Source organism: Rhagoletis pomonella, unplaced genomic scaffold (assembly GCF_013731165.1).
Source record: "Rhagoletis pomonella isolate Grant_MI unplaced genomic scaffold, Rhpom_1.0 Rhpom_scaffold_00004, whole genome shotgun sequence".
Classification (NCBI taxonomy): domain Eukaryota; kingdom Metazoa; phylum Arthropoda; class Insecta; order Diptera; family Tephritidae; genus Rhagoletis; species Rhagoletis pomonella.
In genome coordinates this window covers 27,742,215-27,757,516 of record NW_023458558.1, presented here as the reverse complement: position 1 = coordinate 27,757,516, position 15,302 = coordinate 27,742,215, and the positions used below count along the sequence as shown (strand labels likewise).

Genomic DNA, 15,302 nt, shown 5'->3' with positions numbered 1-15,302 from the left:
TATGCCCAGAAAAAAAAAACAACTCATCATGAGTGCTCGTTCACGTTGAACATAGATAGCTTCATAAATGTGTTTACGAAAATTCATACATACAGTATTGGCCAATACAATAGCACCCTCATTTCAAAGTGATATTGTTTGCCACTCATATTTATTGATTTTATTTTTTGGAATTTTCAATTAAAATACAGTTCATTCTCTAACAAAACCCATATAAACCCAAGTTTAAAACTTTGTAGAAAACTACAACAAAAAAAACAACAGACTTTCAAGAAAATTTCAAGCTTTTTTCTCAGAAGTGTTACACAGTTTTGTAGCCTATTCAATTTTAGTGCAAGTTTCAAGTGGCTAGAAGTCATCGTTGATTTTTTAGAGTTTTTTTTTTCGCCGAAGGAGTCGCGGGTTTCTTCCACATAAAAATAAATTGTGTTTATTCGTTGTATGGAAGCAAATACGACAAAAAAAAAAATCGAAAAAATCAATGGCTATTTTTAGCGGCTTGAGACTTGCACATTGTTAGATTAAAATTGATTGGGCTGTAAAACTGTGTACAGAAAAAAATTCTAACACTTCTAAAAAAAAGTTTGAAATTTAAATTAATTAAATTTGTTTGAGATTGAATATGAGAATGTGTGTGTGAGTTTGAGTTTTTAATTTTTAAATCACATTCACTTCAATCTGCCTCTCAATGGTTTTACCTTATTATGTTTTTATCATGAGCTATAGATATGGCCAATACTGTACATATGCACTTCGTGTTGCTGATAAGAAATAGGCTGACATTAGTAGTAAGTTTAGATAAATAATATTGTTGCACAGTAAAATTGCGTAACGTATAAAGAACTTTGAGAAAAGCTACCTACATGAAAATTATGCCTTTAATATAGCAGACGCGATTTAACCCATTGGGGTAGATAGGTATGCCACTGCAATGCAATTTAAATACATGCATTTATACATACGTTAGCTCCGGTACTAACAGAGCCCGTTTGTAAGGTCTTTTACCGCAGTGGAACACCATTATGCGGTAGCGTTAAATATGTTATCAACCAATTTCGCAAATTGAATTATTATTTTAGCCTGATGAGCACCGTCCGTTGTGCTCAAATGCATACTAACATCTATGCGGTATCTACTACATGTCAAGTTAAATGTATTGATGCGCCTATGTACATACTAGGGATGTTAACTTTTCGGCTTTTTCCGATCCAGGGATTTTCGGGATGGCGTTGTCACCTTCCCGGAATACCGGGACTAGTCTCGTGATTTAGATATTCATTACTTTTCAACAACTTGAATCGAAAAAATTGCTTCTATGTTGTTTGTAACATGAAATAAATAATAAATAAATGGGTTTGAAACCTACTTTTTTATTTAAAGTGGTGTTTTTATTTTTTCTCACTGACTGCAGGATTTATTTTGAAGGACTTTGTAATGTCAAAGATATGATTAATTCCAAAAATTATTTAAAAAACTCAATGCAATGTAGAATGAAAATATGGGTAACGAATGCAGTAGGAAATTTCTTTAGACTTTAAACAACTTAAACTTTTTGGATTCACGAGGACGAATCAATAGGTCATTTTTAATCTGACAAAGTTAGAAGAACGAAAGTCGGGGGTGTTATCGAGTTTATATAAGCTCTTAACATATAGCTTTTTCAAAAACAAATATTGCGCAATTTCAAGGACAAAATTTTAAAATGACATTTTCAGTATTTACCAGCCCTTCTGCACCAGAAACTTGAATCTGTTTAAATTCTACAGGCTGTCCTCATTAATTTTATACCCATACTTCTTCTATAAGCACATTTCTCTGAATTTTTAAAATAATTTTTGAATTACTGACGTCAGAGCGATAAACTAAAAACACAGTTTTACTATATTTGGCCCATGGTAAAATTTACTATCGCGCAGTGTTATATGTATGTATAAAGAGCTAGACGTTTATAAAAAATAGTAGTTATTAAATAAAAAAAGAAATATAGCCAATACTGGTTAAGAAAAGGAGTTTATTATTGCCATCAGTGCAAATTACAAATCCCGAAAATCCCGGAACGACTTGCCATGAATATCGGGATTTTAATGACCTTTAAAAGTCGGGGATCCCGGGATTAACATCCCTAGTACATATATATATACATGCTAATATATGTGCCTACCACTGATAGTGCCCGAAATTGAGTGCTAATGCAGCAAGGGGATTGTCATTAAAATAATGATAAAATGCCTTACAGCATTAGATGAAATTATTGCACAACACACAGGAAGAGTAGGAAGACCGACAAACTTTGGTGCCGCTTAAACGCTATAATGAATACACAGGTACTGCTATTAGTAATTGAGGCAAATTATGTGATTATATGGTCACCACCGCACCTTCAATGGATGCTGATAACATTAACGTTCATTAACTCTGTTCGCTTGCTGTTGAATATGTATCTATGTACATATGTATGTATGTATTTGTAGTCACTGAAATATTTATGTGTAGTGATGCGCGCTGGGTTAAAGGTTAGGTGAAATGGTAAGGATATTTGTCAGTTTATAAAACCAAATGTGAGGTGACAAGATAAGGTGAGTTGAGCTGAGGTGAGTTGATGTGAAATAAAATATGTTGGGGTGAGTTGAGTTGAGCTGAGCTGAAGTGAGGTGAGGTGAATTGAGTTGAGATGAAATTAGGTGAGTGGGGTGAGGTGAGTTGAGGTGAACTTAGAGGTGTTGCAGTGAGGTGATTTCAAATGATGAGCCGAAGAGCGTGACAACCTTCGTCAGGCCAATCAACGAAATCCGGGATATCAACGCGAAGATTCGAAAACAAGTGAATGTTCACAAGCCGAAGACGTGTCAAAAGCATCTGAAGACCTGTAACTTCGCCTCTGGTGTGGACAAGCTTTGATCAACCATGAGGTTATTGTCCAGTCCGACGAAGCGTGCTGACAGAGTCGAAATCTCTTTCGGCGACCATGCCTGGTCGGATCCGGAACAATTCGCTAGATTTTTTGTTATTTTTTTTTTTTTAGAGTCAGAAAAGTCTCAAAATTCTGAGTTGTAAACCTCATTATGAGCTGAAAAAAAGTCAGAGAACAAACACATTTTCCTTCTTAGAAGGGCACGCTAATATGAGTGAAAGTTAAAAGTCATATTAGAGTCTGAAGTATGATGCTTTCTGAATCTTAAAAACAAATATTCTTTGTAATGATTAGTAATAAACTTTTATTTCTACGTGACATTCGTTATTTTTGTTCAACTCAGGATTTGTGGCACCAAAAAAAGTCCGAAACAAGTCAGTCTGGTTGACTGCTGTCAGAATTATATTTATGACATTCGTCAGTAATTTTTAGAGATAAAACCAGCAAATTGAGAAAAACTAAACAGGGGGCTCCACAGGGTGGCGTCCTTTCCCCGCTGCTGTTTAATTACTACATATCAAAACTTCCCAACCAACAGTTTTATTGATTCTTATGCTGACGACTGCTCAACAATGGCGTCCGGAAATGGAATTGATGACTTGTGCTCGAAAGTGAACGGATACCTCTCCGAGCTTTCTCGCTTCCTCACTGTAAGGAGCATAATGGCGTCCCCTACGAAATCCTCGGAAACCTTATTTACCACCTGAACAAAAGAGGTCAGACTGTACCTGACAGCACCTGGGGCAAAGATAAAGAAACGTTGTTGACAACATACAAGGCAATTGGCTGGCCGGTTCGAAATTAGTCAGCTCCTGTGTGGCCGCCATGTCCTAGCAGGACGCAGTCGACGAATCTACAGACTTGCAAGAACACGATACTCTGGACCGCAACTCGATGGCTTCTGGGGCGACATTTTTACGAACTGACGAACGAAGTCCAGAGGTTCATTAAGCAACCACTGGACCCAACAGCATACCGACAGACCTTAAACGGCTTTCACTGGCAGTCGGTCTCAAATTACATATACCTGTGAATGACGGGACAGAACTTTGTTTGCCTGGGGATACTCTGACCACAATAGCCCAACTTCGCTCTGGCTACCGCAGCAGGTTGAACTCATACCTGTGCAGACTGGATGAAGATGGGCCCAATGAGGGCCCGGAATGCGGAGGCAGATCCCTCGACTCGAATCATCTCTTCGCTGCCCACTAAATCCCACTCAACTAACGTCTATGTGCTTATGGGTGGACATTGCAGAGGCCACACACTCCTTGGGTCTATCGTTAGTTGAACTTGACAACATCGATTGAGGGAGTAGCCGGGGTTGTTGTAGCCGCTACAACAAAGAGCCGCACGGAGCTGGTGGTATTGCTCAACGTCATTTTACACATCCATATTAGTTTCGCGGGGATACCAAATTTATATATGGGCCTTTACGCATTGGCGACGGCGTGTACCGCAGACGATGAACCGATGAGATGTATGAGCTTTACAACGACATGGACATAGTGTAGCGAATTAAAATACAGCGGCTCCGCTGGCTTGGTCATGTCGTTCGAATGGACACCGACGATCCAGCTCTGAAAGTATTCAACTCGGAACCCGCTGGTGGTAACAGAGGAAGAGGAAGGCCCCCACTGAGGTGGAAAGACCAGGTGGAGAAAGACTTGGCTTCACTTGTCATTTCCAATTGGCGCCAGTTGGCACAGAAAAGGAACGACTGGCGTGCTTTGTTGAACTCGGCCAAAATCGCTTAAGCGGTTACAGCGCCAAAAATGAAGAAGAAGAAATCCACACTGATAAGGTCCAATCAGTTCGGTGGCGGTGAGCTTCAGTCTTTCACACAATACGTTCGATAAGACCTTGTAACCTATGCTTAGAAGGCTGATCCGGCGGTAGTTGGCGCGAATGGCGGGCTCGCCTTTCTTGTGGATTGGGCATAGCACACTTAAATTCCAGTCGTCGGGCATGCGTTCATCTGACCATATTCTGCATAAAAGTTGATGCATGCACCTTCTCAACTCCTCGCCGCCGTACTTGAATAGCTCAGCTGCCAGGCTGTCGGCTCCTGCAGCTTTGTTGTTTTCAAGCGCGCTATTGCTATTCATAACTCGTCATAGTCAGGTTGTGGTACATCGACTTCACCATCCATCCTCTTCTCCACATCTTTCAGTGCTTAACGTCGAAAAGTTGCAGTCACAAGAGGCGGCCAATGCATCCTCTACTTGACTCTCACACCTGCTCTCAGGGAGCACTCTTCAAAAAACCGACATATGCGAGCAGTGGAATTACATTTCCCGATCATTAAGTACCGTCGCCCGAAAGAACAACGATGAGGAGCATCCGCTGGCTGAACAACGATTGATTGTAAGAGCGTTCGGCTCGCGCGATCCATTCCTTAAAAAAAACCGTCCTTAAAGTAAATCCGATTTTTGAAGCTTGAAGAACTAACATTTTTTGTGAAGCCTTTCGTTAAAAAATTTGTCTCCTAACATTTCTCTTAGCCAGTCCTTGAACAACTTTCGCAAATTCTCAAAAGAGACAACAAACAGACTGGCGAAGTTTTTTGGTCTCCGCCCAAACTAACAAACGGTTGTAGTGCCAAATAAGATGTACACTATGGCAGTCGGATGTTTATAATCCGAAGGGCCTAGATGTCTGTCTACCTAAGGGCTGTGAGTTATTGCCAGAAGTAATTCTAAATCGTATAGAGTTTCTCGGCGTATTGTAGACGTTGGAATAAAGTGCGTAATGATGAAGGGAAAATGGAAAATATATATAGGCTCTTGCAGTGCCAGCTTTTAGCAGATATCAAATTTGTAATAGGTTCTTAAAAACGGAACTGCTAAGTACTTGGCTGTGTTCGGCTGGAAATTTTATTGAACTCATATAGAGATCTAGTTTGCAGTATGCAGATATGTACATATGTATGTATATACATATGTGTATGTACATACTTATATGCGAATTTCTATGACGTCGATTACTATTGTTTGATCAAAGATAATGCGTACACACCACATACATTTTCGTGCATTCATAACTATCTGATTGATTGTAAAGAATAAACCCAATTTGGCCCTTATAAGGTTTGGTATGCTATCTAAACCTAAAAACTTACGCATAATAGCAAAGGTAAACGTAGATATTTGTAAAATTTGTATAGATGATTGTAAAATGCGAACTTAAGGCACAGGCCTATTTGATTATGAATTTCAATAATAATACTTTGTTACAAAATTCAGAAAATTGTATGTCTTTAAGTGGTCTAGTGCGCTCCAGCATAAGAACATCCATCAAGCTACGTGGCTTATAAAAGATCTGCAGGAATCTCAACGCCGAGAAAGCTGAACTCACTGTTGTGAGAACTTGACTGGCACATCACCACTTAGAGAGCGGTCTGAAGGAATGTGAGATCGATATGAGGAGCGGAAGAGGGAAGTGCGACGTATTTTCCGGAATAAAAAGAGGGAGGGAGGGATTAAACGCGGGAACGTGAGTGGAAATAGCTTGAAGTGCTGCCCGGCAGAAAAAATTTCCAAAAATTTTATATATTAGGATACTTGCGGAAGGTGTCAAGGCCAGGGCGATTGCCCTTAGGAACAAACCCGGCGACTTTGTGACATACTTAAAAAAAAAACTTCTTTGTTGGTCACAAAAAAACAGTTGTGGCAAAATTTCAGAGCTCTATTTTAATTTTTCAGTTAACGCTCGCAAAAATAAGAATTTCTAATAATAAAATTTGTTTTCGCTACTTTTTTAATAAACAATTAAATATAACAAACCAAAAAAACAACCAAGTAGCCCATTAAGTTTTAGTTAGGCGTCGGCCACAACCAAAAAAAGGCCGACACCGAAATTTTAATATGAGACCGGAAGGAAACAAGAAACATTCGTTTTATTTCTCACAGTGTAGTACGCATACATACATATGTTCATATTTACAAAAAATTCTCGTATGTATTAAAAATGTGGCAATATTAAATTATTTTGTACAAATTTTTTAGGCTCGAAGATAAGTGGCAACCTTACACTTAAATCTTAAATCACTTTTTAAGAGCTTTCTTTTATTACCCATCAAAAGTAATATTGTAACTTAGTTTTCCAAACAAAAAGATTAAGTAAATAAACGACGAAAAATAGGTGGCAACCCTATTTAAAAATACTTCTGATTTGGGTGTTTTTAAAACACTTACCATTTGATACCCATGTTAGGATGTTATATTAAAATTGTAACGAATATGCGGCATCTTTATACAAATATTTTCGGAGATAGCACCTATTTGGATAAACTTAAAATGCAAAACATTATCTACATAAATACAAAAATTAATTAAAATTGTTAGAGCCGTTGTATACTTTAATTATAATGGTCGTTCGGGATTTTTACATTATTCGTTCTAAATTCCAAATTACAGGATGCAAAATTTTAAACATTGTCTCGAGAATAATTAAACCAAATCTACGATCTGTACGAGGTGACGCAAAAATTGATATTGGGCCGTATGAACAAAAATAAGCAATTGCTTTTTCTTAAAATTTCAGACCTTTTACTCAATTTATTCAAACAAAATTGAAGTAAAAGGTATGCAATTTTACGAAAAAGCAATTGCTTAGTTTTTATTCATACGGCCCATTCACTGTTACACAGTGTAATTGTTGAAAAACAATATATGTACATATGTATACCGGTATATTTGTGACAGATCTGCAGTATAGTTTCATTAGGAATTAATTCTCATGAAATTTGTATAGATTAGTCCAAGCCTGCTTGTGAAATTCATGCTATGAACAATCTAGTTAAAAATCCTTCAAATGAGTAATACAAAAAATATCACTATTCTATTGAAATATGTGCACAGAATGCAGATGAAATGCTGAAAATGCCGCTGTCTCATTTCAAAACATGCAGTCTCTTCGGCGCACGTGAGCGTTTACAGCGAAAGAAAGTACACAGTGCGATAAAAAAAAAATACCGGGAGCAATCATCGCAAGATTTTCACTCAATGAAATAGATCTCGCCTGGTGAGTATTCGCTGGTTGACTCATCGCTTATCGTAGAGAGCTCACCTCTGTAAGATCTACCAAAATGAGCGCATTCGAACGGTTTGCAAACAAATTGTACAAGCGAAAAGATAAAAGCAAGCGTCAACAAGTAAAGATAAAATAATAATAAAAAGTAAACAATTTAATAAAAAAACTGAACAACTCAGTTGCTCTGTTCCACACGGTCGGGAGCATTTGTTGGAGCTTGACGCTTTTCGACAGCTAATTGAAAACTCGATCACCGGTAATTTGCGACATTTGTGCAGTGTTCGGCGGACTAACAGAGTGAATAGTCAAGTTTGTGTGGTGCTGAGACTTATTGCCAATTTAAATACGTACCTACTTAGTAAAACAGTAGTGATTGTTTGTGGCTGCAAACAGCTAAAGTTATTTTTTTTTAATATTTCTTAACTCTCAGATCTCTGAACATTGAAAATATCTAAACTTGGACTTGAAGAAAATTTTAGGTTGAAAAAAAAAAACAAAAATAATTTGCTTCCTCTCGATACAGCCAACATTGGTGCATCATAAAAAGGTAAATAAACACTAAAATGGAATATGCGAAATTCGCGCTGTAGTCAAAAGCGAGTTTTAGTTGCTGCTACATCTTTCGAATACATACACACTCTAAAAATGCCCAATTCTGTTGTATTTAGCTTGAAGTGAGAAAAATAAATAGATAAAAGAAATACAATGTGCCAATTTAAGCCGGCGTTATGGTTGAGTGATTCGAGCACGTCATTAATTCACTAACATACATACACTTACATACATACATACATACATATGTACGTCAATCTGCTTTTAGGCTTTGCCAGTTAGTAAGTAATTATCCGAATTGAGTCATGAATAATGTTTGTTAAATTGTAGTTTCTATGTTCATTATGTAGTACATACGTATATATGTATGTATCTACATTAGGATAGTCCAAAAAAAAATTTTTATTGCTCTCAACCCCTAGGACTGTTCTATGCCGAAAAATATATACCCCTGATCATGTTTTTTTAATAAAAAACTTTTAGAAGTCGCTAAAAGAAAATGAGCCTTTGTTCTTTTTTTTTCAAATCAAAAAATATTTAGAGTCGCTCAAAGGAATAAACAATTTTTCATGGAAATGGTTTAGAATTCTTGCAAGTCAATATTTTTCGATCGGAAAACTTTGTTTCTCTTCAGGAGACCTCCATACATACTTAATTGTTTATTTAAAATTTTTTTAATATTAACTATTTTTTATAGGTCCCCCAAAAAAATTTTTATAAACAAAAATGCAATGGAGGACTCATAAAAAATCATTAGTATAAAAAAAAATTTAAAATAAACAATTGGGTATTATTAGAAGTCTCTTGAAGAAAAACAGAGTTTTCGGTTACAAATATTCTACCAAAAATTGTTCTTTTCCATATAAAATACATGGAGCATTTTGGGCGAAAAAAAACAGAGGCATATTTTTTCGATATAGAACAATCCTAGGGTTGAGATTATTAAAATTCGGACTTAACTTTGATGGGGGGGAACATCATACGTTTTTGGACCACCCTAATCTACATAAAACTTATTCGTACAGTGGCAAGACCTTTGCCTTCCGCTGCCAGTTTAGGTAGAAATCCAGGTTTCTGAAATACATATGTACATACAAACATACATACATAATTCATAGCAGCCCTAACCAACAATTTTTTCGAAACTGCGTTTTTCACTAATTTTGGTAATAGGTATTAAAATACACCCTCAATAAAAATTTTAATTTGTTAGTACCAAAATTAACGGAGCTACATGCCCCTTTTTAAAGAGCCTTACCTATTTTTTTGATACTTTTTTTATTATGTTTTTTGCTTCTCCTGTAAAATAAAAAAATGGTTGGTTAGGGCCTTTGTGAATTAAGGTAACGATATTTATGTAATATATACGTATGTAAGTGACACAGTAAAAATATTACAGAGAACAAATAAAAATTTGTATGAAAAAATATTTTTTCTAAACAATTTGAATGAAGAAAATTTGCTACACGAATTTTATAGAAAATGACGCAATAATATTGAGACCCAGAAAAATAATTATTCATGGTGGAGTTTTAAGTCATCAAAATTTTCCAAAGGATAAATACATAATTATGAATGAGAACATTTTTTAACGTCATCAATAACTATTATTTTAATACCTATATTTGGGGTATGTATTCAAAGTTTTTTATTTTGAAACTCATATATTAAAAATCTTTTTAAAATGATTATGTGTGAGGAAATTTTTTTAAGGCCTAAAGGACAGGACTTGTGCAGATTATTTTGGGACTAGGATCGAACTATTCTCGAGTCCTAAATAATCGCGAAGTGGACCCCAGAAAGAAAGTCCTGAAATCTGTATATAGTCTCAAAATGGTCCTGAACATGTCCTGCCCTTTAAACATACAATTTTATTCTCATCCATAATTATTTTGAAAATACTTTTGGAATAAATTTATATAAAGTGCTTCACATTTTTACAAGTTATCAATCAATTTTTTTTGTTATTTAATTTGAGTTATTTTTTATATCAAAATGTAGTTCATCCTATAACAAAATGCGTGGAAGTTGAAGGTTAAAACTTTGTGCAACATTAAAAAAAAAATTCAGCAAGCTTTCGTAAAAATTTCGGGCTTTTTTAATTAGATCCCCTAGAAAGATTCTGAGTATGCAGTTTTGTAGCCCCAGTGACACAAAATTACTGTTGATTTTTTACAATTTCTTTGTGCCATTTGCTTCCATATAACGAATACACACAACTTATTTTTATATGTAAGAAAACTATATCATCTTCAATAATTAAAAAAGCTCGATATTTTTACGAAAGATTGTTATTTTTTTAACATTACAGAAATTTTGAGACTTGCATTTTTGCTGGTGTTTTTATAAAAAAATAATAATTTGTTAAAACTTGTCAAAATGTGGTGGGGCTATAATTGCATGTAGGTAAGTCTCAAAACAATAATTATCGATGACTTGAAATATTGGTATCTTATAAAAGTTATGTCTGTGGGTTTTATTGGTTAGGTTTTAAAAATAATGCCCTCCAAATGTTTGCCTTCGCGGGCGATTAATATTTGGAGGCATTCCTTGAAGTTGTCTTCAACTTCTACCCTCTTATCTAGAGGAGTTAACGCGATTTTATGATGTATAGATACTCCCATAAAGAAATCGATTCCGATCAGGAACACACTCGTCCGACCGCCTCCCGTTACCTGCTCAGGGTAAGCTTATGTCGATTGTTTGATGGTATTGGAAAGGGAATCGCCCATCACGAACTGCAGCAACATGGCGAAATGATCAATTCGGTCCTCTACTGTGCATAACTCGATAACCACCGTTAAACGAAGCAATTAAGAAATAGCGACCAGAATTGGCCGACAGAAAAGCAGTTGTGTTCTATCATAACACTGCCAGACCACACATATATTTGATCATTAGGAACAAATTGACGATAGCCCAGACTTTGCACCGTTTGATTTCCCTTGGTTTCGGTCTCCGCAAAACTCTCTTGATGTCAAAAAATTTACCGTCCGAAGAACCGCTGTGAATCATTTGATCAAGTTTTTCGTCGATAAACCAAAGAACTTCTACACCGATGGAATTATAAAGCTACTCGACAAATAGCAAAATGCTATAGTAAATAATGGCCAATATGTATCTACTTGTCTAAAATTGACTCTCAATACGGATTTTTTTTTTACCATGCATAGTTAATGCATTTGTTGCCTTCTTTCTGCACAATACTGTATGTATGTAGAAGCTAGTGCGTCGATTTTGTTTATAATATAGTATGTGGTTTTTTTCTGGCTACGCCAAAAATTTAGCAAAATTTACTTAAGAAATTTATAAACACGCTGATTTGCGTAAGTCGTTAAGTGCTCTTCTTCTGACTTTATTACTACGTATGTACATAAGGGTGTACCGTCAGAAAATTTTTTTCAGCTACACTATCGCAAGAGATATCGAAATTTGCGTAATTTTACAAATGTTAAGAAAAAGGTAAAAAAGTCAGAATTGTGTGTCATTTTGAGGGCTCTACCACACCATGAAGTTTTCCACGTATTTTATATGAGAAAAAACACTTCTTCGTAGAAATAGAGATAAAATCCTTAAAAGTCAATATTTTTCAATTTGCAAACTCTTTCACTTCAAACTTCAAACTTCAAACTTCAAAGAATAATACCTAATTGTTTACTTAACGATTTTTTAATACTAACTATTTTTTATAGGTCCCCAAAATCCCCAAAATAATTAAATGGGGGAACCATAAAAAAATCATTAATATTAAAAAAAAGTTAAATAAATAACTATATAGTCCAGACAACATTGTTGCAAATATGTATTATGGTTCTTGAAATCTACTCATCTCCTACCATATTTGCATCAGAAGCCTGCAATTTATTTCGGTTATGGTAAAATAAATTGTACATGAGCAGGTTTATCACAAATTCGCTCATGAATATTTTATGTCATACATTCTTAAGTAACTTTATAAAAACCTATTTTACAATTTTCACTTACGTACATTATTAACAACAGTATAATACATAAAATTGTTTGTAAATTTATCCTATTACTATCTATTTACAAATATGAATGGACACTGGCTAATGGGCCTCCCTGGTGGATAACACTGCATGTCAATTTTTGATTACAGCATATTTATTTTCTGACTCGTCAGGTAGAGCTAGAGTCGCGGTATTTAGAAATTGGTATCTATGGCCAGTACTTAGAAGGGATGCTACCAGACGATAGAAAATAATTTTGAAAAATAAATTGACCCACCAGGTAGCGCTGAGATCGAGTTATTTTGAAAGCCCATTTTTATGGTCTGCATGGTTGTAAGTCATGCCTCACGGCTGCACTTACGTACTAACGGGTGATTTTTTAAGAGCTTGATAATTTTTTTTTTAAAAAAAACGCATAAAATCTCATCGGTTCTTTATTTGAAACGTTAGATTGGTCCATGACATTTACTTTTTGAAGATAATTTCATTTAAATGTTGACCGCGGCTGCGTCTTAGGTGGTCCATTCGGAAAGTCCAATTTTGGGCAACTTTTTCGAGCATTTCGGCCGGAATAGCCCGAATTTCTTCGGAAATGTTGTCTTCCAAAGCTGGAATAGTTGCTGGCTTATTTCTGTAGACTTTAGACTTGACGTAGCCCCACAAAAAATAGTCTAAAGGCGTCAAATCGCATGATCTTGGTGGCCAACTTACCGGTCCATTTCTTGAGATGAATTGTTCTCCGAAGTTTTCCCTCAAAATGGCCATAAAATCGCGAGCTGTGTGGCATGTAGCGCCATCTTGTTGAAACCACATGTCAACCAAGTTCAGTTCTTCCATTTTTGGCAACAAAAAGTTTGTTAGCATCGAACGATAGCGATCGCCATTCACCGTAACGTTGCGTCCAACAGCATCTTTGAAAAAATACGGTCCAATGATTCCACCAGCGTACAAACCACACCAAACAGTGCATTTTTCGGGATGCATGGGCAGTTCTTGAACGGCTTCTGGTTGCTCTTCACTCCAAATGCGGCAATTTTGCTTATTTACGAAGCCATTCAACCAGAAATGAGCCTCATCGCTGAACAAAATTCACACATTTCACACATTTCGAACCGAACACTGATTTTGGTAATAAAATTCAATGATTTGCAAGCGTTGCTCGTTAGTAAGTCTATTCATGATGAAATTTCAAAGCATACTGAGCATCTTTCTCTTTGACACCATGTCTGAAATCCCACGTGATCTGTCAAATACTAATGCATGAAAATCCTAACCTCAAAAAAATCACCCGTTACAACCTCTCCAATAATCACTCTTCAAACAACAAAACCCGTTACGTGGCGTTGAAATCAAGACATTTCATAATGTATATTACTTCCATGATAAAAGATACTTTTTTTCAAAAAATTATGCCGATAGATGAGCCGGCAGTCGAGATAATTAGAGACCCCGTATTTATGGCCTTCTTTGGTTCTATGTTTATATAATAAGAATTTGCATTTAGTTGTCTAAATGACGGGTTACGGGTTAAGTATGCATACAAAGAAGGTGCAAAATGATGTAAGTGTCTCTTTGTTGCACGGCCGCACGTAAATGCTATAATGTAAATGTAATCTTGCATCTACCTTCGCTTATTGCAGCAGTAAGACTCTGACCATTCAGATATCAGATTCAGACACATCAACGGGTCATGGATAGATCAAGAAGAATTGTTTGCCGTCATTCGGCCTGTGAAAAAGTGCGGATGGTTGGCCCTGTTATAACAGAAAACGCACATCTATGCTCTTCAGTTTTCCTATAAGGATTTTTGTTGGCTTACATAACATAAAACTAGAGGTTTATGCATAGCACCACAGTTGTAGTCGCAAAATCATAGACCAAGATTACGCACGCTGGACAAACCATTAATAAAATGTTTGAAGAGATCTTGCAGGTGTTAATAAGAACATCGGAAATGATCTTAGCATCGAAAAGGACTAGTATTCTATATGGTATCACAAAGCTATTCTGCCTTATCCTGAGTTTCGCCTGAAAAAAATCTTCACTCGAAAAATTGTCATCCGCCCATAGTAAAACCATGGAAACCAAAAGTGAAAAGTGAATCGGTTCGGGGAAAATGAAACTCATGATAAAGCTGATTATTGCCCTATGTGTAAGGAGGGGGGTTCTGCTTGTTTCAACATTAACTAAGAAGTTTTACTTTACTAATTGTACTTGCTTTTCAACACCATTGTTGCCGGTGCCGCGAGGCAAGCCGGGCATTTACTATTTTCTTGATTCTGTAAAAAAATAATCATTTCTACGATTCGCGCCTTTAATGGTCAATTACTCAAACGACTTGTTTCATCCATTTTAGTCAAGTATGTATATGTGCATTTATGTATTTATGTATGTATGCGTATTTAAGTGCAAGCGTACGTACGTATGCATGTACTTATGCACATATGTATGCACATATATATGTACATACTTATATATTTCATAATTTTTACATTTAACAGCTTTTAGTTAGGCTTTTTGGAGCTCAAAAGCTCCCCACATACCTTTTCGGAATCTATGTCACAGTGTGTTGTTTTGAAATAAGAGAAAACTAAAATTTATGAACAGTAATGGGGCCAACATTTTATTCACTAAATATAAATAACCTAGTACATACCATCAGATGCTAAATACCTCATATACATATATGTGTGTGCTTATGTACTTATTTATATAGGAATAATTACTGTGTAAATAAACAAGTATTTAGTTACTTTTACCTAAAGTATGTTCAGACAGACCGCTAATCGAGCAATTAACAAAGCTTTCTCGATTTTTAATGCAACCCTGTTGGG

General features: G+C 35.9%; 1 protein-coding gene across 3 annotated transcripts in view; it reads left to right on the top strand.

The window, feature by feature from the left end:
* Window positions 1-8,113: 8,113 nt before the first annotated feature.
* LOC118737368 (gelsolin-like) overlaps window positions 8,114-15,302 on the top strand; it is an 88,095-nt gene continuing 80,906 nt past the window's right edge. For 2 of the 3 annotated variants that reach the window (XM_036467818.1, XM_036467819.1), the window contains exon 1: window positions 8,118-8,492. The gene's annotated coding sequence lies outside the window, so the exon portion shown is untranslated. Of the gene's footprint in view, window positions 8,493-15,302 lie in introns of all 3 variants that reach the window. The other variant, XM_036467820.1, reaches the window with a different exon arrangement.